The sequence below is a fragment of the Myodes glareolus genome, chromosome 6 (genome assembly GCF_982192425.1).
Source record: "Myodes glareolus chromosome 6, mMyoGla1.1, whole genome shotgun sequence".
In the NCBI taxonomy this organism is placed as follows: domain Eukaryota; kingdom Metazoa; phylum Chordata; class Mammalia; order Rodentia; family Cricetidae; genus Myodes; species Myodes glareolus.
In genome coordinates, this window is record NC_142031.1 from 53,951,313 (window position 1) to 53,975,843 (window position 24,531).

The 24,531-nt window shown below is 47.6% G+C and overlaps 1 pseudogene; it reads right to left on the minus strand.

The window, feature by feature from the left end:
* Positions 1–4,267: 4,267 nt before the first annotated feature.
* LOC125403913 (transcription factor 19-like protein pseudogene) lies at positions 4,268–5,047 on the minus strand (annotated as a pseudogene).
* Between the last annotated feature and the right edge of the window lie 19,484 nt (positions 5,048–24,531).

Here is a 24,531-nt window from a genome sequence, read left to right on the forward strand (position 1 = left end):
CCCCTTCAACTTCTCTTCACTCTCTACCAGTAAGAATTGTCTCACAGCCCGTTCTTGTCTGATTCCTCCCTTTACTCCAGGACTTTTACTCTTATTTTTATCTTGTATTTTTTTGAGCATTTGTGACAAGGAGCAGGAATGGAGAAACAAGGAAAGAAAACTCAGAGAACCTGGAGTCAAGAAGACCTGCATACTGGAGCATGGGTGAGATGAGGAAGGAGAGGAGGACAACCTTGTCCCTGCAGAAGGGAAGTGTCGGAAGTGTGAGTCATGTGTGATGAGTGGCTTTAATGCAAGCACCAGCCTGGTCCTGTGATTTAAATAAGCATAGACACAAGGGGAAGATGAGGTGGTGGAGGCATGGAAGGTATCCCTAGGGGAGGGAATATACTCTGTGAGGCATCAAAGTGTTCTTTCTTAATGTTCAGAGCCTTGTTTTCCTTGGGTCAGCAGCTCAGAATGGTGATACACACATAGGAATGACAATCTCCAACACTTCATGAAGCCTTTCTTATGTTAAGTCAAATTTGTCACAAAAATCAAACCAGGTATCCAAAGCATTCTATTGGCACATCGATGTACATTTTGTCTTTGGCACAAGAATCTATCTTCTCTGCCAGGTAAGTCCACTGAAATAATTTATGCAAATATAGCACTATGGGCTTTTCCAGAAAGAAGTTACATGAGCTCCACTGTAGACCAGGAAGTCTGCAAACACATCGTGCCTCATGCCCACAGGAGCTTCTGCCATATGCTGAGCTAGGCAAATCTCTCAGACATCTTTCATCTGTGCTTTTGCAAGGACCACAGGCTTGTGGACAAAGGGTTATTTTCATGTCTGTCTTCATCGTTATTATTGTAAGAAATTAATATCACCCGCCTTATCTAGGAATGCTTCGAGGGTCTTGACCTGACCCGAACCATGAACCCAAATTCAACTGAACCACATTGATTTGCAAAACTGCCTGCTGAAATTGAACCCCCGTAGTAATTGGAGCTGAAACGTACACTGAGATGTCTTCGAAAACTGGACTTGGCTAGATGTTATTTTGAAAGGTAATTAAGGTTTGTAAGAATGCCTCTGACTGGTCGGTCATCAGAGGTCTGTGTGTAACATGAGCCGGAGCACATGCAGTGTGACCAAAATAATTAAAGAAGAGAAAAACCACCCTAGATCCTAAAATGACTGAGCTATCAGTTTTCAAACTGTTGCCTGCAAGAGAAGCCAACAGAGCCCAATGCAGCCTGGGCTATCTGTGTTTGATCTCTGGGACAGGGGAGGGGTGTTGCTTGGAGCCAGCTCCTAGAGAGGCAGCCTAGGGCTTGGGAGGGCCACGGGATCACACTGAGCAGAGACCTAGATGTGGTGGCAGCTCCGTGGGAAGCAGGATGGCAGAGGAAAGAAGCATGCATATAAACGAGTGGGGGGAGCACCTTTCTTGTTCAGTAAACAGATTTTTTTTTAAGCTGGTAGAAAAGAATGCCAGCTCACAATAGTACCCTTCCCCTGTATCTATGTTTGTCTTTAATTAGTAACTTGGCTTTGTTGAGTCCCTCCACTTCGGTATATGGATAAAGATTTAGAATTTGAACTTGTCAGTTCATCCAGGTCAGGGAAAGGTTTTGGAGGTAGGATAGAAAAAAGAAAAAGATAGCCCCATCGCTGCTACCCAAGGACTTAGATGTGTGCGCACCTGTACCACTGAACAGACTGAGGGCGTTGCAGGAACCATGACCCTGTACTTTAAACGTTGCCAGGCAAAGCTCAGCAGTGGATGAACACATGAAGGAGTGAGACTCTGGGGTTATCAGGGAGAGAGAGAAGAGTGGGGCTGGGCCGTGGAGTTTCTAACCCAATCATGAAGACTGCACACAGCAACAGTTCACCCATTCTACACCAGTGCTGCTGTGGAGGGAGCCGAGAGAGACACCTTTGCTAGATGGGGTAGGGTTAACCCCCTGCTGATGGCAGACTCTCAGGTGGTAAATGATACTCAGAACCAGTCTCTCAAGGTCCCCATCCAGCTGTGAGGTGTAAAAATAACCTCACGTGGGGTCGACCTTGTCAGGGGGATGGGGATGGAAAATAAGTATGTGTCTAGTGTCAATCTTTGCAAGTGTTTTTTAATCACTGGATAAAAGAATACAAAGAAAATTCAACAGAAACAACAAGCCAAGCATCTTATATATGAGCTCAAACAAGTAAGTATGTGTGTGTAGGTGTGTGTGGTGGTGGTGGGAGACGTTAGCTAACCACTTGGAGGTGATTGCACCTTCTCTGTAGCTGCACGCTCCAGCTGAGAGCTCAGGCACACACAGTCCTGAGAAGGAGTAGTCATGTCGTCTATGCAAAAGAGTCCCCTGCTGCAGCATTCAAGAATGTCACAGGTTCCAGGCTGTTGGAGGCAGCACAGCCTAGACCCTATCTCAAAAAAAGAAAAAGGAACAAATCAACCAAATAAACCTTGACTTCACACAAAAAATAGGTCTCTACAAGATCAGTGTGACGAATTGTCCTGATTTTCATGTTGACAAGATTCAGGGCCAGCTGGGAGACACACCTCTTGGGGAGCCTAGAGAGGTGCTTTCAGAGCAGTTTAACCGAAGGAAGATCCACCCTGCGTGTGAGCATCACTATGTGGCCTGGCGTTCCAGACTGAATACAGAGGAGAAAAAAACTAACACCAGTATTCATCTCTCTCTGCTTCATGACTGTGGATTTGCCACGTGACCAGCTATCTCCTGCTGCCACAATGAACTGGGCACTTGAACTGTGGACCAAAATAAGCACATCCTTGCTTAAGCTGCCTATGTCAGGTGCTTGCCACAGAAAACTGAGGCCCTTGCTGAGATAAACCTGACTATGTGGCCTATAGGTCTTTGAAACTTGTTTTGGGGAGGGATGAAGAAGAGTTTGAATAGAGAAAGGCTAGAGAAAGATGCAAGCAGAGCTTAGTGAACAATTCTCACAGGGTGTAGAAGGCAAGAGTGACTACAGAAGCACAACAAAGGTCACGCTGGCAGGATTCTGTGGCAAGGGAGCAAGGACTCAGTTGGAAAAAGGGCTAGAGCCCAATTTTGTTACATTCTGTCAAAACAAACAGAAAATTACTAAAACAAGAACAGTTGGCTGTTTGTTGGGAGAAGGGTTGCTTCTTCGTCCAGGCTGCCCAGTTCTAACTTCTTATTGGCTAACTTTTACATATTAGTTTAACTCATTTCCATTAATCTGTGTATTGCCATGTGCCTGTGGCTTACAGGCTAAAGTTCCAGCGTTTATCTTGGGTGGCTCCATGGCTTCTCTCTCTCTGCTTTTCTTTTCACAGCATTCAGTCCAGTTTTCTCCTCCTACCTAAGTTCTGCCCTATCAACAGGCCAAGGCAGTTTCTTTATTCGTCAACCAATAAAAGCAAAACAGAGACAGAAGGACCTCCCACACCAGCTGTTCTCTGTCTGTGTCCTGAAAATATAAGTGAGGGAGATTAAATGCTGTGGACAAAGTTGTTTGGTGGACAAAGTTTTAATATGCTATGGTATGTGGGCTATGGCAGGGTGATTTTCAGTGCTCTTAGTCACACCTACAGTGACAGGAAGCACAGCCGCGTGCTGGTTGACAAGACAGAAACCTTATAATGTGTGAAGTTGGAGACATGAGGGATAGAAAGAGAGAAGTTATGATTGCAAGGGGAAAAAAGATTAGACTAATATCATTGAAGGGAAATGTCTCATTCTGTATTGGAACAAAAAGAAAGGTGACCTGAGAGAAAGAACTCCCCCAATGAAGGTTTAGATTTATGAAAATGCAAATTCATTTGGTACAGGAGAGCCTGGAATAAGAATGACTTTTTTTTTGATAAAGTGGTTTATTCTTTATTTTGATTTAAAGGCAAAGCTCTGAAAAGCAACAGAGATTCAATCAGCAGCCGTGAGAGCCATGGTATAAGAAGTCCAGGGGCGGTTTCTGTGATGGGTGCTCTAACTGCAGACACTCTCGTGTCCATGGGATCAAAGCTTGATTCCTTGTTATTGGGTATTCCAGCTCCCTGGTAACTTGGAGGCAGCAACATCTTTATCAGGAAACCATCATTTTTTCCCTTTTTCTTTCTCTCTCCCTCCCTTCCTCCCTTCTTCCCTTCTTTTCTTTCTTTACTTCTTTCTTTCCTTCCTTCATTTTTATTTATTTATTTATTTATTTTATTAGCCACCTCAGCCATGAAGGTTCTCTTGCCTTGAGTCAGAGTCTATGGCAATGGACTTTTCCCTATGGTTAGTCTCTTCCACAGGACACCAGAGCTGCTCTCTCCATATGGAGCTTCTTCCTGGGCTCCACTAGGATGGATGGGGGCCCAGGGAAGCCTTGCTCTCATCATCTAGTTCTGCCAACACTCTATGAACTGATTTCCTCTGGTTTCTTGTGGGTGGGGCAGGTAAAGCTCCCACTTCCCCAGACTGGGTGGGCACAGCCAGGCTCTGTGGTCTGCCACCAACCCAGGAGAAGGTAAGGGGCTAGGGCTGCAGCTTGCTGAGGCTGCCGAAAGAGTTAAGGATCAGTGTGGCCTTGGGGCATAGGAAAGGGTGCTGAGTGGCCACTGGGGTACACATAGGCGGGAAACTGGCCCCAGCTTCTCCGCAGGACCGAGGGACAGTAATGGCAGAAAAGTCCTGAGGTTTGACCCAGAGTTGTTGGAACATGTAGTAGATCACCAAGGAGATGGCCCCTGCTTGCCCTTTGGTACCAAAGCTCAGAATGTCACCATCGCTCAACTACAGTCTATGGCCTCTTGGGAGTCAGACATTATTGACCAAAGTCCCTTGGCTGCTGTGGTCCTCCAGGCTGACCGTCCGGTCATCTCCTTGGAGCTCAGCAAGCAGTTCTGCATGGACCCCAGAGAAGAGGCCCGGCTCCTGCTGGGGCTACTGGGACACTTCACCCAGGTCAGGTGCAGCCCAACGGATAGGTGCAGCCTGACCTGGATGAGGGGTGGAAGGTGTAGAGAGCACCAGCCCTGACTCCTCCTATGTGCAGCAGCTAGAAGCAGCTCAGCATTGGGGGTGCCCCTTCTGAACCTCTTCTGCTACCTCAACAGTTCATCACCTCCCCTATTCCTGGGCTATGCACCATGGGCTTCAGTTCAGTGCTATCTGATATCAACAATTGTACTGTGGGTAATGCCAGCTTGAGAAATAACAGATTTGGAGCAGCAGTGGCCTGGACATGCATTGCGGTAGTGGCTGTTAAGATAAGACTTCAAAAACCATTCCAGGAAAGCCCTGATGCGGTACAAAACCAGGAAGACATCTGCAGAACATCCGGGGAGGCTTTAATAATCCTTTTCTTTGTCGCTTGCAGGGTAAACTGAGGAAGGGACTCCACACCCTGCCCTCCTCACTCCCGCTGCGATTTGACAGCCAGGAAGCCGCAGCCCAGACTCCAAGAATGACTCTTGATGAGAAACAACCACAAGGGGAAGTGTTTCCTCAGGTTCAGCCCTGAGGTATTAAAGATGTTGTTATAGCTGTGGTAGAAGAGGCAGACCGTATCTCAAGCTGATAGCAAATCCAGCAGCAGCATCAACACAGTACTGGGTCTTTCCAAGCCTATTGGAGCCCAAGGGTGCTGGCTCAAGCCCCAGATGCTGCATGTGGAGCTGCAGGACTTCCCACTCACCCTGCTGGGTTTTGGTCTCGTTTTGGTTTTATCTTCCATGTCTCTATTTCTCTCATTTGGAAATAAAATGATTAATCTGCAATTAATGAATTAATCATTAATCTGCAATGATTAATCATTGGATATCATGAGTTTGGAACTTACTTATTATTGATGTTCGATCTTTTATTTTACAAGAGCTCACAGAGAAGAAACCCAGACTCGGTGGGGACTCTGCACTTTCAAACAATGTTGAAACGGTAGAGGCTGGGGACTTTCAGAGGTGGATGGTTTGCAAGTTGCATCAGGAGATGAACCCGATTTAAAGCGATGCCTTTGGGTCCCAAACTTAACAAAGGATGGACTCTTCATTGTCAGCTTGACTGCATTTAGAATCACCTAGGAGATGCACATTGGACACACCTGTGAGGGGTTTTCAGAGAGGTTTAATAAGAAGGGAAGAGTTGCCTGAATGTGGGCACGCCATCCCAGGGGCTGGGGTCCTGGTCTAACTAAAAAAGGGGATGAGTGGGGCACCAGCATCCACTGCTCTCTGCTTCCTGACTGAAGGTGCAATGTGACCACAGCCTCATGCTTCTGCTGCTGCAGCAGAGAACGCCTCTACCGCCACACCTTCTCCACCATGGCGGACTGCGTGGCCCATCCCATGGTGAAACAAAACAGACCCTGGCTTCCTTCAGCTTCTTTACTGGGAGGAAGTTAAAGAGGCATTTTGAGAGGAATTCTCTAAAACTACTAAGAATATCAAATGAATTGGAACACGTGGTCTAGCACACACCCCAAAGCCGTTCAAGTTACTTTGAAGATTTGTTTTGAATTATGTGTCTATGTGGAGGTTTATGTTCCTGTACACAGCTGTTATTGTAGACCGGAAGAGCATGTCAGCTCTTCTGGAGCTGGAGCTACAGGTGGTTGTGAGCCACCCAATGTGGGTCCTAAAAATCAAACTCGGGTCCTCTGAAAGGACAGCAGATACTCTTAATTGCTGAGCCATCTCCCCAGGTACCACTCAACTCATTTTGATGTGAGTTTATGCAATCAAAAAAAATGAAATTATTTGGATGATAGAAATGTGCAAGGCACGTGGTACAATAACAATGTCTCCATAGTTTGCCTTTATTTCTATTCATTTCTAATTCAGCAGGAAATGAGAAAGCACATTAGGCCAATAATGATGATCTAATTAAGAGTCAAACTAGAAGGAAATTCATTTAAAGGTAGGTTATACAGAGAATGCGGAATGTCTAAGCTGTCTGGCAATGTATGCACTGATTCTTTGGGGTCTCAGACAGATGGCTGAGGTGTCCCTTCTAGTCCTCAGACTGAGCTGTGTGACACGGGGCTTTGTGTTTAGTATCTTTGACTCTTCATTACCATTTGCCTATTGATATCACATCTACAGCAAAGGACATCTCCCTGGTTCTTGTGAAGCCTCGTAGAGTAGCCCGTCAGATGCCCAGTTCCACACATTTGGTCTGCGTCCAGGGTTTTGCTTTTTCTTTAAATCTACATCTGAACGGCTTCTCAGTGCTAGAAAAGAAATCAGCTCACCCAGGGAAGAAATCAAATCAGCTGGCTGGGAGCTTTCCCCTCCCCATTCTGGGAAGTCGTTGCTTTGCCACATTAATTTCTTCATGAAATACTCATACGCTTGCTCATCTCTAACGCAGCTGTCTGGGAGCCCTGGAGGAAAAAGCGCTCCCTGTGCCCCATAAGAGGCTACCCAGAACTAACAGACACATCCATACTCGTGCAGTGCAGGCAATTGCGGAGCCCCTAATGGTTGGATGAGGAGTGGAAGCGGCTGGCGTAGAGCAGGTCACGTCAAGGGCAGACCACAGCTTCTGAGCCTGACCTCCGCGCGGATGAACACCATCCTCCGTGTTCTTCCTCCGCCTCCGCGCGGATGAACACCATCCTCCGCGTTCTTCCTCCGCCTCTCTGAAGGACACCTTCACTTACTTCCATGCCACTGAAGCCACAGGGCCCAGGCAGTCAGGGGCTTTTCTGTAACCCATTCTCCGATGAATCCTTGGAAAAGAGGGATAAATGCCACCTTGAATGCTAGGAATAGCCAGTTTCTGAAAAGCACTCCAGTAGCTGACCTGGGATTCTCGAAGACAACCCCAGTGGTTCATAAGTCATTTGCATGTTTAGATGTTGCCACGCATGATCAAAGCATTCTTGAGTTTCCTTCGTGCCCTGTGATAGTGCATTCATCTAGAACCTGGAGAAGGAAGTGGAAGATGGAGTCCAGAGATACTGTGTGTCTAGGTTCTCTGGGATTGTGGTTTGTAGGCTGGTTTTCTTTGCTTTATGTTTAAAAACCACCTATGAATGAGTACATGTGATAATTGTGTTTCTGGGTCTGGGTTACCTCACTCAAAATGATGTTTTCTTGTTCCATCCATTTGCCTGCAAAACTCAAGATGTCATTATTATTTTTCCTGCTGTGTAGTACTCCATTGTGTAAATGTGCCACATTTTCCTTGTCCATTCTTTCTTTAGTCGAGGGGTATTTAGGTTGTTTCCAGGTTCTGGCTGTGACAAACAATGCTGCTATGGCCTTGGGAGAGGGTTGAAAAGGAGGGGAGAGACAGGGAGGGGCGCAGAGAAGAATGTAGAGTTCAATAAAAATCAATTTTAAAAAAGGGGGGAAAAGACACTGTGTGATAATACTCTGCCCTGCCCTCCTGCTGGCTGTGTCTGCCTATGGCTGATTATATAGTTTACAACACTTATTTTCGGGGCTGTTTTGTTTCCTTGGTTTAGGGGACTAGTTTGCCTTCTGGAGAGATTTGGTGATGGGTAAATGTATTTGCTAAAAGAAGGACAGTCACCTTCCATCTTTCAGTGAGGACAGACTTGGGAGTGTGTCCCCTAAGGAGCAGCCATGCCATCAAGTTCATTTCTCACATTTCTGGAGGCAGGGAAGCCCAAAATGCTAGGTACGGTGTAAGCCTATCTTCGTGGTCTTGCACCTGACAACTGAACTGTGAAGAGTGTCTCTGGCAAGGCACTAATCTTGTCCAGGAACCACCTGGTCCAACTGCTAATAACACCAAGCCCTCATACATTCAAACTGGAGCTAATGTTTGATCACGTGAACTGGGAAGGTGGGGTAGGGGATGTAGACATTCAGATCCCTGCAGAGTGGTTATTGTTGTCTATAGGTGAGGAGCCTGAGGGTTTCCTGTGTCAAAGGCCACAGGATTAGGTCATGGCGGAGGCTATGTGAAGACCTGCCCGTGTCAGCACCAGTTTAGTTATTTTTCTGAGTATTTTCTTTTTTTCCTTTACTGTTGAGTATCAAGCTAAAGGCCCCACAAAGGCAAGCTCTCTTTGCTTGTGGCATGCCCTAGCACTGAGCATTTGAAACCACATTTGGTTAAACCCATGGGTGCATAGACCATCAATACAGAGGGCTGATGGCAGCCAGATACTGGCAAGCCCAGCACCTATAAGACACTGAATGGGATAGACAATCATGGTAGTCTCAGACTATAGCTGCAGTAACAGCATTTACTGATCACAGGGTGGGCCAAGCATGGGTTCTGGGGGATTTTCCACATAATAAACCATTTATTCCTCACAGGAACTACATCAGCCCACTCCAAGCCCCAGTAATGGGGACACTGAGGTCATTGCTATTGAAAGAGTTTCAGTGCTAAGTGAAAGGATGGGGGTTCTGAAGTCTAAGAACCACGAGGGGTTCTTGCCGATGTGTTCCGGCCTTTGCAAGTGGTGGGTAGATATGTCTGGTCAATAGAACCCCGAACACAGGCATGACGATGTGATCAATCAGCTAGGATGGTCGCACCAGCTAACAAAAACATCTTCCAGCTGGGAGCTTCCAATGCCCAGGAACCAAAGAACTCCAATATCTAGGCAGTGACAGCAGCGTTACACCAGGAACGCAGATCTCTGGAACTTCAACTCTGTTCTTTGCATATACCCTTTACCCTCCAGCCACATGGTCCTATGCTGGTGTGGATGATTAACCTCTGAAACGACTGCAGGGTTTAAATAGCCGTGTCTCCTCTGGCAACCATATCCCCTCCACCGGAGTCTTAAGCAGATAAGTTAAATCAGAACAATATGCCATACCAGCGTAAGGGGAGGGTTGTGGAACTGTTTTCATGGTGTGTGTGTGTGTGTGTGTGTGTGTGTGTGTGATGGCTTCAATGGGTAGTAGGTGTTTATGGAAGAACACTAGAATAAACCCAGATATCTTCCCACTTAAGATGTATTGTGATTGACTTAACTGGGAGGGGCGGGGATAAACAGCGTTCAACTCAGATGCACTCTGCTGGAAGTGGTGTCTTCTTCCTAGCTGGCACACTTTGCAGGGGCTGATTGTGCTCAGCTTGGGGGCATGAGCATTGTGCCATCGTGGGATGTTCTCTCAGTCTGTGACTTGAAGGTTATGAGCTCGGAGAAGAGACAGTTAAAGCTTCCTCGCGCCAGCGAGATGAGTTGTACCACACAGCGCCCATGCCAGGTCAGCAGTTTGGATGGAGCGGAGACACTTACCGGCTGTGCCAAGCAGTGTCAGACACCTCTGGAAGCCCCTGCCTAGGACCCCGAATTTAGATTCATGCTGCAGTCTGGGGAGTGTTTTTGACGTCTGCCGGGCTGCAGGGAAAAGCACACTGCATGCACACTGCCTCTGAGAAGAGACAGAGCTCTCCAGGCTGGGCGTCAGGGGAAGGTGGACCTGGACAGGACTGCTCAGGTGAGTCGGGGCTGGGGAACTCAGAGACTGCCTGGCTGGCTGGCTCCTGGCTCTGCCATGTTTATGGGAACTGTCTTTCTGCTGAGGCTGGCGCTGCGATGTGGCAGATTGATTCCGGACGATTTCTCGGGTTTCCCTCATTCCTTGTGAAAAAGAAGGAACTGGGCTGAGCCTGCACTTTGGTTATAAAGTCCCCTCAAAAAGCAGGAGGATTATCTCAGAGGGGACAGAGCCAAGGAGGAATTGTAGACCAGACTCTCTGCTGAGTCCCTGCAGCCCAGAATCTTATTAACGTGTCTCCCAGGGGGGATTTCTTGGGATGCTTCGAAAGAGACTGAGATGGTGGCCACGGAATACACAGGGTTGGGGGTGGGATGGCCCATTTCCAATTCAGAACCAATCTAGACTTACCAGGAAGCTGGTTGGTATTAGGGGAAAATATCTTATAACCAGGTAGTGTCTGAATTCTTCACAGGAAAAGACGGTTAAGCTTGCTGCAGCAAGCTTGAGCTCCTGTGGGGATAGAATTATGCCCTGGTTTGCCTTTGTATTAGCATCCCTGGCATAGGGTCTGGCATTTGACATGCATGAAAATGGTCCACTGTCTGAAACAGTTTTGTTCATAGCCCCGCCACATTGGAGAATCGGCCCAGGGCACGTAGGAGACGCAGAGTGGTTTTCCTGCGACAAGAACCACATTAGCTCAGGTCGGAGCAGCTTCAGGCTTAGGCAGGCACATCCACAGGTGCCAGTGCCCTGGGAGCCCTAGCTCTGGACTAGGGGAGACTCTAGGGCTTGATCTGAGGGGGTGGGAAGGGGACAGGATAAGGCTAAGTTTTGGAAAGTCCAATTATGTGATCAAACAGATAAAATAAATGCATTCCTAATTGGGGCCAATCCTCCAGGGTTCTGGCCCATGGTGAGGATCTGTAAAGGCAATGCTGGTTCACAGACAATAGTTTTAACATCCAAGAGCTTTAATCTCCTATGAGAGTTTGCTATTTAATCACCCACTGAATCCTTGCCTACCTTAAGGGCCAGGTGATAAAACCCCACTACTGAGGTGGGTATAACCTCCTGACCTCCCCTTTGGTCTTGTCCAGGAGGTGACATATCTGCTTCATGCATTAAAAACATGGTTTGCATCCTTCTGCACTCTTGGTCTGCTCTCATCTTCAGCGTTTATTCAGGCAGACCACACACCCATGTCACCTACATTCATTGTTTAAGTTTAGCCACGAAATCCAAAAAATCCCCTCCAGCTTGAGTCTCTGTTTCCTGGAAGCACGCAGTGTCATTGGTTACACGGTATGTATATTGATCTGCAGTAGCCCAAGGTTGACGGTCCTTGAACCTGGGGTCTACGACTTCACACCCCGGAAGACCCCACACAAGATGCGTGTGGCACACAGGAGGAAGGACCTCATCCAACTGCAGGGAGAGACAAAGAACATCCACAACCCTGGGAAACTCAGAAGGCTTCTCCAGGACTGTTCCCCTGGGGAGTGACAGCAGGAAATGCAGACGTTGGTGACGAGAATCCAGATGCTGCTTCGGAAGGCTGCAAGCAGCTCAGAGGCTATGCGATGTATGCTTAAGATCAGGGCAGGAAGGTCAGGCCGCTTGTACATACATGTAGGATAACATGTAACAGGACTGTTGATCTCTCCGTATTGCATGGGGGTGTGGCTACGATCTAGCTAAGATTGAATTGTGGTAAAGAGAAAGCAGAGTGTGTTTAGGTCTGGACAGCACCTGCCCCAGCACCGAGTGGCTCTCCGGTGATGGTTAGCATTAGCACTCGCATAACTAGATAATCTTTGTTTCAGATTTTTGTCGCATAATCAAATCCTGGGTTCGTGATATGGAAGCTAAGTCACAGGTTTGGGGGGGCACTGGTGCCACCACACTGCTTTGTTGACTGTGCAGCAAGTCTGAGAACTCTGGTCCCTGTCATCCTTTCCGATCCACCTCACCACCCCAGCCCAGGTGGCAAGCTATGGATGTGAGCTAGGAACTGGAGTTAGCCCAAAGGCTGTGACAAGTGCATCAGAACTGGTGTAGGAAAAAAAAGACAAACAGGCAGCCTGGTGCCAGGGAAGGTTAGCATGCAGCTGCCTCTCTCTCTCTGTATCGGAGGTTGGAGAAGGCAGTCAGATGACCAGAAAGATTAGCCTGCAGTTTGTCGATATGGCTGCTGTGTTAGCGGTCTGGTGGGACCACCGGAAATGATTGTTCCAGCATATACTGTGGATTCCTCAGATCCATTTTTCTTCCCTGAGGGATTTTCTAAAGCAATTCCATTGGGTGGCAAAGATGTTGCCTCTCACAGTTCTGATCCAAACCATCACTAAATACACCGTGGGTCAAGGAGGTCAGTGTGCAGAAGACTCTCTCTCTCTCTCTCTCTCTCTCTCTCTCTCTCTCTCTCTCTCTCTCTCTCTCCCTGTCACTCACACACACACACACACACACACACACACACACACAGAGAGAGAGACAGAGAGACAGAGAGACAGAGACAGAGACAGAGACAGAGAGAGAAGAGCATTGCATATAACTCGGTGACCACCATGACTCAATGAGTCTACACCATCTATATGTATAAGAGAGAACTTACACATGACTCACTCGCTTTATTGGGCTGAACACAGACACTGTGCATGCTGGTCAAGCACAGAGGGACACACAAACATCCACTATCTTCCAAAATACACTTTAAAACTTTGTATACTGACTTTGAATGTCATTTACATGCCAGAATCATAATTTCTATTTTAATCCTTTCCCCGTACATCTTAGCTTCTCTTTCTGCTGTTGTGATCAACGACCTCGACATAAGAGACTCAAGAAAGGGAGGGTTTGTTCAGACTTGGAGGTCTAAGGCAAATTCCGTCGCGGTGGGGGAAGCCCCAGAGGCAGCAGCTTGAGGATGCTGATGACAGCATTCCTATGGCGATGAACTGAGAGTGGTGTCTGGGTGCGTGTCAGTGTTCAGCTTGCTAGGGAATGGTACTGCCCACAGTGAGTTTATTCTTCCACCTCAGTTAATGTAATCAAGGTCCCCCACAGACATACCTGGTGATTCTAGATTCAGTCAAGGTGGCAGCACCAACCGTTATATTGTATCAGAATCTTTCTTTAAAATATCTTAATAGCTTTTGACACTATATAAACGTATTTTTGTTACATTATATATAGCTACTTTCACTATATCCAAAATTTCACTGTATCCAAAGTTCCTGAGATACTGACTTGAAGGGGGGAAGGAGCCATTCTAGCTTACAGCTTGAGAGGGCTTTGTCAGGGTTTGCTTGTCTCTTATGGAACTGGGTAGAACATTAATTAGGTAGTCTGACAGCTTCTTACCACATGGTATACAAGAAGCAGAGACTGAGGAGGGGACCAACCAGGTACAGCCTCCAAAGGCCTACCCTTGGTGGCCCACTTTCTCTAACTAGGTTCCTCCTTCCTGGATTCTCAAAAATCTCTCAATAGAGTTGCCACCTGTTAGGGGCCAAGCCTTCAACACATAAACCTCTAGGATCATTTTGTGTCAAATCCATATGCTACCTGGATTCTTTTGACAGTTTCCAGAACCCCTTCCTTCCCTCTCTGCAGGTGGGGAAAACCAGCTCCTGAGAGGGTAACAGGCCCTCATTACCACCAAGGGGCAGGCAGGATCCCCAGAATTACCTGAAGTCTCCATATATCATGAGAGAGACCATTTAGGTTTCTTTCTGGTGACTTTATACTTTATGAATTGATGGAGGAGAGAGAGACAGAGAGAGAGAGAGAGAGAGAGAGAGACAGAGAGAGAGACAGAGAGAGAGAGAGAGAGAGAGAGAGAGAGAGAGAGAGAGAGAGAGTTGTTTGACCTGAATAAAATGGTACTGATGAGGCTGAAGCTGCCTAAGGAAGGTAGGACAGTTCTCGGGTGCTGGGGTGGGGGCTATGAGACTGCCTGAAGACTCCAGGAGGGAGGGCTACCTGTGTATGTGGGGGAGGAGGGGCACAACAGGCTGAGACTGTGTGGCTACCTTTTTATTTGCTAAGTGCAGTGGGCCATAAAGTAGAACAGAGACCAGAAAGTGGGAGAGAGACTTGAGGGGAGGAGGCGGTGGCAGGGGGTAGGAGAGAAGCAATTAGCATGCATTTTATACATGTTCAAAAATGTTCAAGGACACATTTAAGTCACTAAGAAAATCAAATGAAGAAAACAAATGCCTAATGCCACCTACTAATGCAGGGTTCTTCTCTCAGCATGGTATCTAGTGAAAGTGTTGAGGGGGCCTCTTGTCCGAGCAGCTGAAAGAAAATCCGCACAGAGAAACAAAGGAAAATAAAGTGTATGGCCGGGCTAATGGTGTTGGAAGACTGCTAAGACCGTAAGGGAAAGGGTGCACTTTAAGCTATAGGAGAGACCCTGGAGGTGGGTCTCTCAGAGCACACTAGAGGAACAGAAGGAAAACCAGTCCCTGTGAAAGGCCAGCGGGGCAGGATAAAGTCCAGGCATAGACCAGGGGGAACGTTTTGTGTCATTCAACATGGGCTACAAGACACATGGGATGTATTATAGGTGTGTGTACATGTAGGTGTGTGTGCCTGCGTGTGTGCATGCCAGGGAATGGTAGCTTCTAACCCTTCAAGATCTCAGCCTCAGGAAGAGTGGAGCTAAGGGAACTGGCATGGCTCCAGGGAGTCTAGCAGGGACGTAGGCAGAGATGGCAGAGATCTCGGCAGCCAGTTGAATGTGCCTTGCCCTGAGCAGGGTAAAGGGTTAGGGTTGAATGTCCTCTACTGCAAAGCCTACAGATCTGTGTGTGCGCCGGAAAGGACCGGACCAAAGCAAAGTGTGGCGAGTGTTTGCACAGTATTCTAGAGTACAGTGAATTACCCAAAGGGTCATATGATTTCCACACACGTGACATCACAGTGGCTGCTTTCCCCCATATTCATGTCCTTCAGAAAGCAGAATAGACAAGGTCAGGTTCACAAGATCCAGTCCTTGTAAGAATTGTCCTTGTCTGGTATGGCATAAATACTTCTTTATATACTACTGCTCTGTCACGTACAGGCGAGGCCTGGGCGTCCATCTCCTGGGGCGGATCGAAGAGGACCAGGGCTCCCATCTCATAGTTCCATGTGGTACTGACAAATGTGGCAGGCCTGAGAAGAGCTTCCAGAGTCTGACAGTCAGTGGTGAGGTGTCTGTTGTTGTTGCTGTTGCTGCTGTTGCTGCTGCTGCTGGAATTGGACTCCTGGCTAGTCCTGAAGCTTCCTGGCAATCCTCCCATCTCCATCTCCCATCTTGCCAGAGCCGTGCTGCCATTACAGATGTCTGTCACCACATCAGGCTCTCTGTGTGGCTTCTCTGTATTGAATGGTGGCCTTCCAGTTTACTGAGCTTCTGCCCAGTCAACCACCTTTCCCACCCTTCAGCCTCCCCTGCTTCCTATCTGCTTGGTCTCACCAGACCTATTCCTCAGAACCTTCTCCCATCCCCACTGTGGGTTAATGGCCTGTAAACAAGTCACTAACTGCCCCAGGGAAGAAGGAGAGGAGGCCAAGGTGTCTTATTAATAACACTCCATCGGTGTTCATGAGTCAGGGAAATTCATTTTTACATTTCAAGGCCTAAGCAAACCTCTTTTCAGGGGAGAGTCTAGTAGAGGAGTTTGGGGGAAGGGACTGGTCCAGAAAAGGTCGGACCCTGGGGAAGGCCTTTGCTGAGGTCTGAAGCTGCTTAGTGCCCAGGTCGGGGAGTGGAATGCTGAGCCTCTGATCTCTGATGTTCCCACCACGTCTGCTTTGAAGGTGGGGTTTTGGATCAGTTCTAGCTCTATCCACCTCTTCCTTGACCCCCTGGGTTCTCTGCATGTACCAGGAAGGTGTTGTGTTCCTCTGAGGGCCGCGAGAACACATCACATCCAAGACAGGCATGCAGTCTGTGTCCAGAGATCACTGCCTCCGTCCAGCTGCTTTGAGATGCCTGTCCCCCTTCTCATCCCACCATCCCGTAGACCTTTCCAGGCGACTGTGTGCACCCTCTGCTCTCTTTCTAGGGGTCAGACTTCACACTTGTGCACTGGGCTTGGGAATGGGGCCAGGCAGGCGGTGGGAACAGTAGTCATTCACCTCCCTTGGGAATTCCTCCCTTCTCTCCTCCACCCCTTACTCTGTACCCAGCAGGTGACAGAGGTGATGAATGAAAGAAGGGACAAAGCTACATGTGACCAGAGAATAGACAAGAAGTGAACAAGCCTGGGGTTGCACCCATGGGCTAAGATTTTCAATGTAACCCTGCAGCTGTGCCCATGGGACCTCTTAGCTGCTGGGGAGGCTTCTAAAGGTTAGCCATGGGTAAGGAAGCAGGAAGAAGGGAGAAACCCTTTTGTTCTTAAAGAGACAGAGTCTACATTCTGATTGGTCTTTGTCTGGCACTTGGCTCATGAAAGGCAGAGTAGAGGATTTTAGAAATAGTGGGAGCTGTGAAGGATTGAAACAGTTATTACATAATTTTAATAATTGATAGGCTAAGTATTAATGACCCAAACTGGAGTCTAGCAGCGGCCATGCCATGCCCATATGATAGAATTGAAGATAGGAATGAACGTTCCCAGAACACTCGCGTCTGTGTGTAACTGGGGATGGGAGTGTTTTTGAGGTACTGTGGATGGAGCCCAGCATTTTGAACACAGCCAGAGTCCAGTTTTAGAAGCATCTAAGCCTCGTCATGCCTCCACTGTGCACATATAAATCACCTTCTTTTCTTTGTGACATCCCTCCCCTGCCCTTCTATGAGGTCTCTGGCAACCCCAAATCCTTCGTCTTGCATTTTCTCCGTCCGTTGTCAGTTCTTATTTATTCTAAGACAGGTATATCCATCCCCTCATGGCAGTTGCAGTGTTTCTCAGATGGAACCTCCATCTCCTTACCTGGTGTGAGCCAGGGCTACCGTTGAGAAAGCCGGAAGGCGGTGTGTGTCAGCCCCAACCTGCAGGCTTCAGAGAGGGTTCATGGAGACCCACATGGCTTTCCGGCTCCTACTTCAACGGAAGGAAGATCTACTTCTTTTCATTGTAATCCCTTGCTGTCTTTATTTTTGCAGCTTTGGGCCATTTTACTAACAGATGGGAGATTCACTTCTCAATTCTCTGACGTACACTACGAATGTGACAGTTGATAAAATGGTTAAAATGTTGGATTTGATTTAGATCTTCAAATATATGAGGGGTTCACTAACATACATTAAGCCCTTTCAAGTCCATTGTGTGTCATTCTTGCCTCCAAAGAGACTGTGGGAAGGGTCAGAGGGTCTGTACCCTTGTCCTGGATATGGTCATACTTCCCCTAACACACAATCTTGACTAACTCTGTCTAGAAGATTCAGCTCTCTATGAAGAGAAGGCTTTTTTTTTCTCAATTCATTTATACAAATGGCAAAAGTTATTTTATACAAGGGTAGCTTGGGTAAGTGTTATTTGGTATGTGTGTGTGTACTCTCAAGTACGCATACAGACACCCTTCTATCTATGTGGTGGTGGTGGTGGTGGTGGTGTGTGTGTGTGTGTGTGTGTTCTCAAGTACGCAGACAGGCACCCTCCTATCATTGTGGTGGTGGTGGTGGTGGTGTGTGTGTGTTCTCAAGTACGCAGACAGGCACCCTTCTATCTATGTGGTGGTGGTGGTGTGTGTGTGTGTGTGTGTGTGTGTGTGTGTGTGTGTGTGTGTTTTCAAGTACGCAGACGGGCACCCTCCTATCACTGTGGTGACCGGAAGACTATTTCAGCTGCTGTCTCTCTGCTGTTGTCCTCCTTGTTTCCCAAACAGGGTCTCTCATTGGTCAGGAGTTCAACCAGGGTAGGCTTGCTGAGCAGCAAGCCTCATAGATCTGCCTGTTTCTGCAGCCCCAACGCTGCTGGGATTCCAATTCCATGCCGCCATGCCTTGCTTTTTACACTGTGGGTATGGAATTCAGGCCTCCGTGATTGTAAGGCAAGTGGGTTACTGACCGAGCTATCTCTCCCCAGCCCCTCTGCTGTCTTCATTAACAGAGCAAACGACAGGGTTGTGGGGGAGCATGAGTGGCCCTTTCTGTCCCCAGAGCTGGGTGTCCTTTTGTCTGTGCAAAGCTTGTCAAAAACACCCTTGGAGCACATTGCCCTATTTGTGGGTCAGAGGCCAGCGGTCACCCTCAGCTTCCATGTGCCGTGCATGTGCAGTTGGGACTCACAGTGGCAAGCTCTATCGTGTACCTTAGCAGAGAGAACTAGGTCTCCTTGGCACAGATGTGGCATATCCAAGCAGTCACCCAGGCTAGGTGGCTAGTGCTCCCTGGTGAGGTGGGCCAGGTGTTGTGAATGGGCAGGACATCCTCATTGGCTGCTGACAGCAGCCAGGATCACAGTTGTGCCTGGGATTGATACTTATCCTAGACTCCCACGACAGGCCAGAGGCTACTAAGTTAAGCGTGGAATATTCTAGCTTTCCTGTGGAAGGGATGCTGTGCAGAGCCGCCATTATTTCTGACATCTGCTGGGTTCCGCCAACAGGAAGCACCAGCCTCTCAGAAATCTAATTTCTCGGGTGGTAAGAGAACTGTTGTCTCAGAGAAGAAAAAACAAAGAACAAACAAACAAAAATCTAAGAAGTAAAACAGCATCGACCCTACAAACGGGAATCCCCGAGAGAGGTGGTATGGCTGATTTTCCTCTGGCCTCCGTCTAACATCAGGCTCAGTATTCATATTTGTACCCCCCCTCACTTCTCCCCCGCCAGGAATCGGGGTCCTACATTATGCACATTCCACTTTGGTTTCTTTTCTGTTTGAACCCCAAAGCCTTTGGGGAGAAGTGGAACATCTCGGGTGAGCTGAGCTGATGGCGGCTGCCTTCTTCCTAAAGGCCGGTCCTGAACCCAAGGTATCCAGCCGTCCAGTGGAAAGCAGCACACATGTGGATGGCAGTTTCTGATGCCTGACAGAAACTCAGCGTAGGAAGCATTCTTGTGGTTCTAATTTTATGAAATTCTTTCTATCGGTATGACTTACATCTGGCAGCTAAGGAGGCTTGGGGCTGCTTGCAGAAGTGCTTAGAGACAAACCTGCAGACTTCCTCAGCTGCTATTCCCTACATACAAACACAATAGTGCTGGGATTCCGAAGCCCAATTAAGTGGAAAAGGTCCCTCTGGAGGTAACAATAGGCCAGTGCCCAGCAGCAACAACAACAAAAAAAGCTACTTAGTTGGCCTCCTTTGTTAAAAAAAGAATCCTTAAAGAAAGCCCCCCTCTGAATCCCCTGAATGGGGACTGAACCAATCTCCCATCTTAGGCGTCACATACAGGGTTAATTGAATACTTGGAATGGGGGTGGGTCCTTCTTTTGTGGCAGTAGCTGGTCACAAAACAAAACCCAGTCCTTGGGTCTTGAAGGGGTTTCTAGCTCACACCCCTTTTGGAAATTAAGCCTTACAGTTCCGCCTTCCAGGCCAGCCTAGAGCCCTGCAGAGAGACGGTAATCTTTCCAACACAGAATTTACTGGAAAGGGGGAATGTAGTATTTCAAGTTGCCAGCTGAATGCAGAAGTCCCTGCCGTCAGCTTTGCCCCCTCTTTGTCCCTGGTACACTGGGTTTACAGCTGGCTCCCGTGGTGGAGTGGGTGGAGGAAGGGGGCTTGTCAGCTCTGCAGCCTCGGTCACCCTACCCCCCCCACTCCCTCCCCATCCCCCACAGTAAGCTGGGCTGGGTAATTAAACCTCAGTGGCCTGGAAAGTTTAGAGGGCACTAAGTGCCTGCTGCTTCCCGAGTCTCCTCCCCAGGCTGGGAAACGGGCTTTAGTTACATTGTGTCTTTGCAGGTAAACAAGCTTGGGAAAGGTCATAGGTGGGAACTGAAAGAGCACCTTGCTTGTGTGAATGGTTTGCTTAATTAAATAATCACAAAAGTAACTAATTGCAGCAAAAAAAAAGAGAGAGAGAGTTGAAGTCATTAATTAATGGTAACCAAAAATTGAGGGTTAGATTTGTTTTCTCATGCCAGTTTTCAGGCTATTTTATTAAACAGGATATTTTCTTGGGAGACTAAACGTTGGGAGAAATGCTTATGTTATTTGTTTATTTATTTTTGCAGCAGCACACTGCAGGAATGATGAAAAGCCGGGGATCTTGTAACAGCCGTGATAGCGGATGCCTTGTTTTCTCAGGCAAAGTGTTTTATTATTTGGGGCCTGTGTCTTTTTTCTTTTCTTTTTTTCCTAATGGAAAATATTTGTTTACAGTTTCACACAAATACAATGTGTTGCGATTATATTCACCTCCCTTAGCCACCCACTTTCTTTCTCCTGGGGGGGCCCTTTTCAACACCTCTGAAGAAACAGTACCCTTTCCTTCCACTCAGTCAGTCACTGCCTCCTCTGAGGAAGGAACCGGGTCTCTAGGGCACACTCTCTGTCCATGATGGAGCATAGAAGGACCCCATCTTGAGCGGCTACCCATAGTTATGGTGTATTATGGCCACCATTCTAGTTTTCTCCCCTGTTGCTGTAATAAAGATCATGGCCAACAGCAACTTGGAGGAGGAGGGATGATGGGGTTACATCTAAGTAGATAGATGGTCCTGGGTACTATAGGCTGAACAAGCCACAGGAGCAAGCTCGTAAGCAGGGTTCCTCTATGGTGGCCTCATCGGCTCTTGCTTTCAAGTTCCTGCCCTAACTTCACCCAGTGAAGGATCATGCTATGGAACCGTAAGCTGAAATAAGTCCTTTCCCTCCCATGCTGCATTTGCTCCTGATGGTCCATCACAGCAATAAAAATGCTAACTAAGACAGCACCGACTGCAAGTAATACCATCTTGCACAATAAGCGTGGGTCTTCTCACAACAACTGATCTAATATAGAAACTCAGATATGTCCAGAAGTTTGTCTCATGGATGGTGATCGATTCCGTTAGGTGGATAGTCACAGCACACGGCTTCTGTTGGGTAATCACCACAGGGTTCACAGGGGCACCACAGAGCTGGGAAATCCAGTCCGAGTTTGCACTGGGAGGCATAACCCAAGCGTCCTTACTGCTGAGCAGTGTAACATGTTCCTGTGAACCCTAGCCAGTACCACAGCATCTGTGTTCATCACTCCAAGCAAGGGAGACAGGAATACAAGGAGAAGGATGCTGGCGTCCTTGGGGGTAGAGGTGGTATATTCAGCAGATGGTGTAGGTTGGTTGGAAAGTAGTTAGAACCATCTGGGTGTTTGTGGGCACAGGTAAGAGTAGTACCTACAGGTGGTACACCGAATGGAGCCAAGTTGTTATGTCCTTCCTTCTCTTCCTCTGCTGCCTTCTCTCTTCTCCTCCCTTTTAAAGACTCTGGTAGTGGAGTAAGCATGAAGAAACCCCTTTCTTAGGTGTTCGGCTGCAGGGATCTGCAGGAGGATGGATCACCTGTTCCTTAAAGTTGGGCAAGTCCTACCAGGTGGCTGCTATCCATTTTGGCCTTCCATTTGATAGCTCCTGTTTTACTCTTCAATGGGTCCACTTTTGTAGAATTCTTTCCCGGTGGCCCCCAGGAGTGACACATTTTTAACCAATTTTTCCTTTGGCCTCAGGATTTTGTCCTTTCCCTTTTGGTCCCTGAATAATGTTTCTTTGCGGAGGTGGCTGCTGTCCTGGGAGGTGGCTCTCACCAGGGTTCCTGAAAAGGTTCTGTGTGGAATCTGAGGTTAGGAATTTATCTCTGACCTGTCCAAAGTGTCTTTAGCATTAAGGAGACCCAGACGTGTTTTGTGATATCACTGGACACCAAGATTTGAAAAGACACTAGAGCCCACACTGCTACCTTGGAAAATAACTCTTTGTTTCTTTGGCGTGCGAGAGAACCAATTCTGCTACCACCACTGCCTCTTCTCTGTCTACATCTGTCAGGATGGGTCACAGTGATCTGTAATGACACTTTTCACTTAACATGGTGTTTTTAGAGATAATGCCTCAGCGGAAAGGACCATTGTACAGGACCTGTTTTAGGAAGTTCCTTGGAGGAACAGAAAAACACTCAGACTCACATATTTCTTCCATCTAGCTAAGATTTTTTTTTAAGAGGGAGAAGAATGTCTTCTTTCATCACAAATAAAGCAAACGTCTTTTATGGTGTTTGGTGTGGGACAGAAGTGATCAGGAGTTTCTCTGTGCCTGGCTCATTTGGGCTAGTTTGAAGAGACAGCAAGCAGGAACCCAGGCTGGGAGTCTACCATGAGTACAGCCAAGGCTTCAGGTGGACGTATCGAGGACGTAGTTTGAGTTCGTGCCCTTGCAGAATGACGTGACTCTCCTAGGCCTGTCTTGATGGCAGCTGTTCCCACTGCAGTGGGTGTGGTTGGCACACACCTGTAAAACCCTAGCACTCAGAGGATGGAGGGAAGAGTGCAGCAGAAGGAAATTCAAGATCATACTTGCCAGCAGGGTGAGTTCCAGGGTAGCCTGGGTTATATAAGACACTGTTTCAAGAAACAAACACTAACAAAAAAAGTTATTCAGGGTTTAGCAGAGAGGAATCCCACGTAGGGGAAACATGGCCACCATGTTCCATCTTGTGACACCTGAGGACATTCCTTGAACGTTGATATTCAGATGCCGAAGCTTGTGTCTGGAAGCCAGAACTGATGACTACGTAGATAACCCTCATGGGAATATGACCACTGCCTTGCTATATAGCTTATTGTGATGTTTCTCACAAGGCTCTGGTCTTTTTTTTTTTTTAATTGATGCTGTTTTTATAGCAATACCGATATTCATAGCAATACGTGTTGAGCTAACTGTAGAATGTTCTCACGAATGCTTCTTGGGTATTACCACAGGTGTGGATTCATTTCTGCTGCTGTGCTGAAACAGCTGGGGAAAAAGCAACGCGGGGAAGAAGGCTTGGCTCACAGTTCCAGGTGACAGTCTGCTATCTAGCGGCAGTCGAGGGAGGAACTCGGGGCAGCTAGGCATATCCACGGCTAGGAGTCGAGAGAGAATGTCTGTTTGTATTCAGCCCCAGTGTGTGGGTCTCCTCACTTTAACACAATCACAACAGTCCCCTATAGACATGCCTGAGAGCTGGCCTGATTTAGGCAGCCACTCACTGAGTCTCCTTTCTCAGGCGAGTCCAGATTGTGTCAATGGAACGGTCTGAGTGAGACTGGTCTCCATAGGCTCAGATGTTTTAATACTTGATCCTGGTTGGTGGCCTTGATGGAGGAAATGTGTCATGGGGAGGGTGGCTTAAGGCTTCAAAAGATAAAAAAAAAGACTCTGGCCATTCCTATGCTTGTCTCTCTCTCTCTCTCTCTCTCTCTCTCTCTCTCTCTCTCTCTCCTTCCTGTTTGTGGATCAGGTGTGAGCTCTCAGCTACTGCTCCAGCACCATGCCTTACAGACTGCTGCCATGTTTGCTGCCCAGATGGTGATGGACTCATATCGCTCTGGTACCATAAGCACCCAAACTCTTCCTTCTATCAGTTGCCTTGGTCATAGTCTTTCATTACAGCAACGGAAACGTAACCAATGCCGTCAAACTGACAACTAAAAGGAACCATCACAGACAAAGGGCAGCAACCCTCCTTTCCTGTCCTTCCTTCAAGTCTGAACTTTTAGGCATCTTGGCTTGAAAGGGGATATTGATGCTGTGAACTAGTCTGAACCGGGATTGGCTGGCTAAAGGGGGCTGCTGTAGCAGTTGGGGTGCATGTACCCAGCAATGCAGGGTCTCTCTGGAGATAAGAGGAAAATCCTGATGCACATCTTGGGATGTTTTGTTTCTGTTTGTTTTATTTTGCTTTGCTTTTCCCAGAACAAGGAGCAGACACCGTGCCATGATCATGGAGGCTATACACCGAAGGAAGGGCTCATTTTAACTATGCAGGAGGCTGATGTAGCAGTTCACACTAATTCAAATAAAGAATTGATCAAGTAAAGGAAACCAGCTATTAGAGGAATCCGGGTTCCTTCACTCACCTGAGCTGTGAACCTTTCTTGCAAGCATCCCCTACACTTCTTAGTGTCTTTGTGGATAAGGACCTCACATTTAAAATCCCTTGGACTAAGAACTTTGGCCTCCATGGTCATTCACAGCCCTTTGGGTTAGAACCAG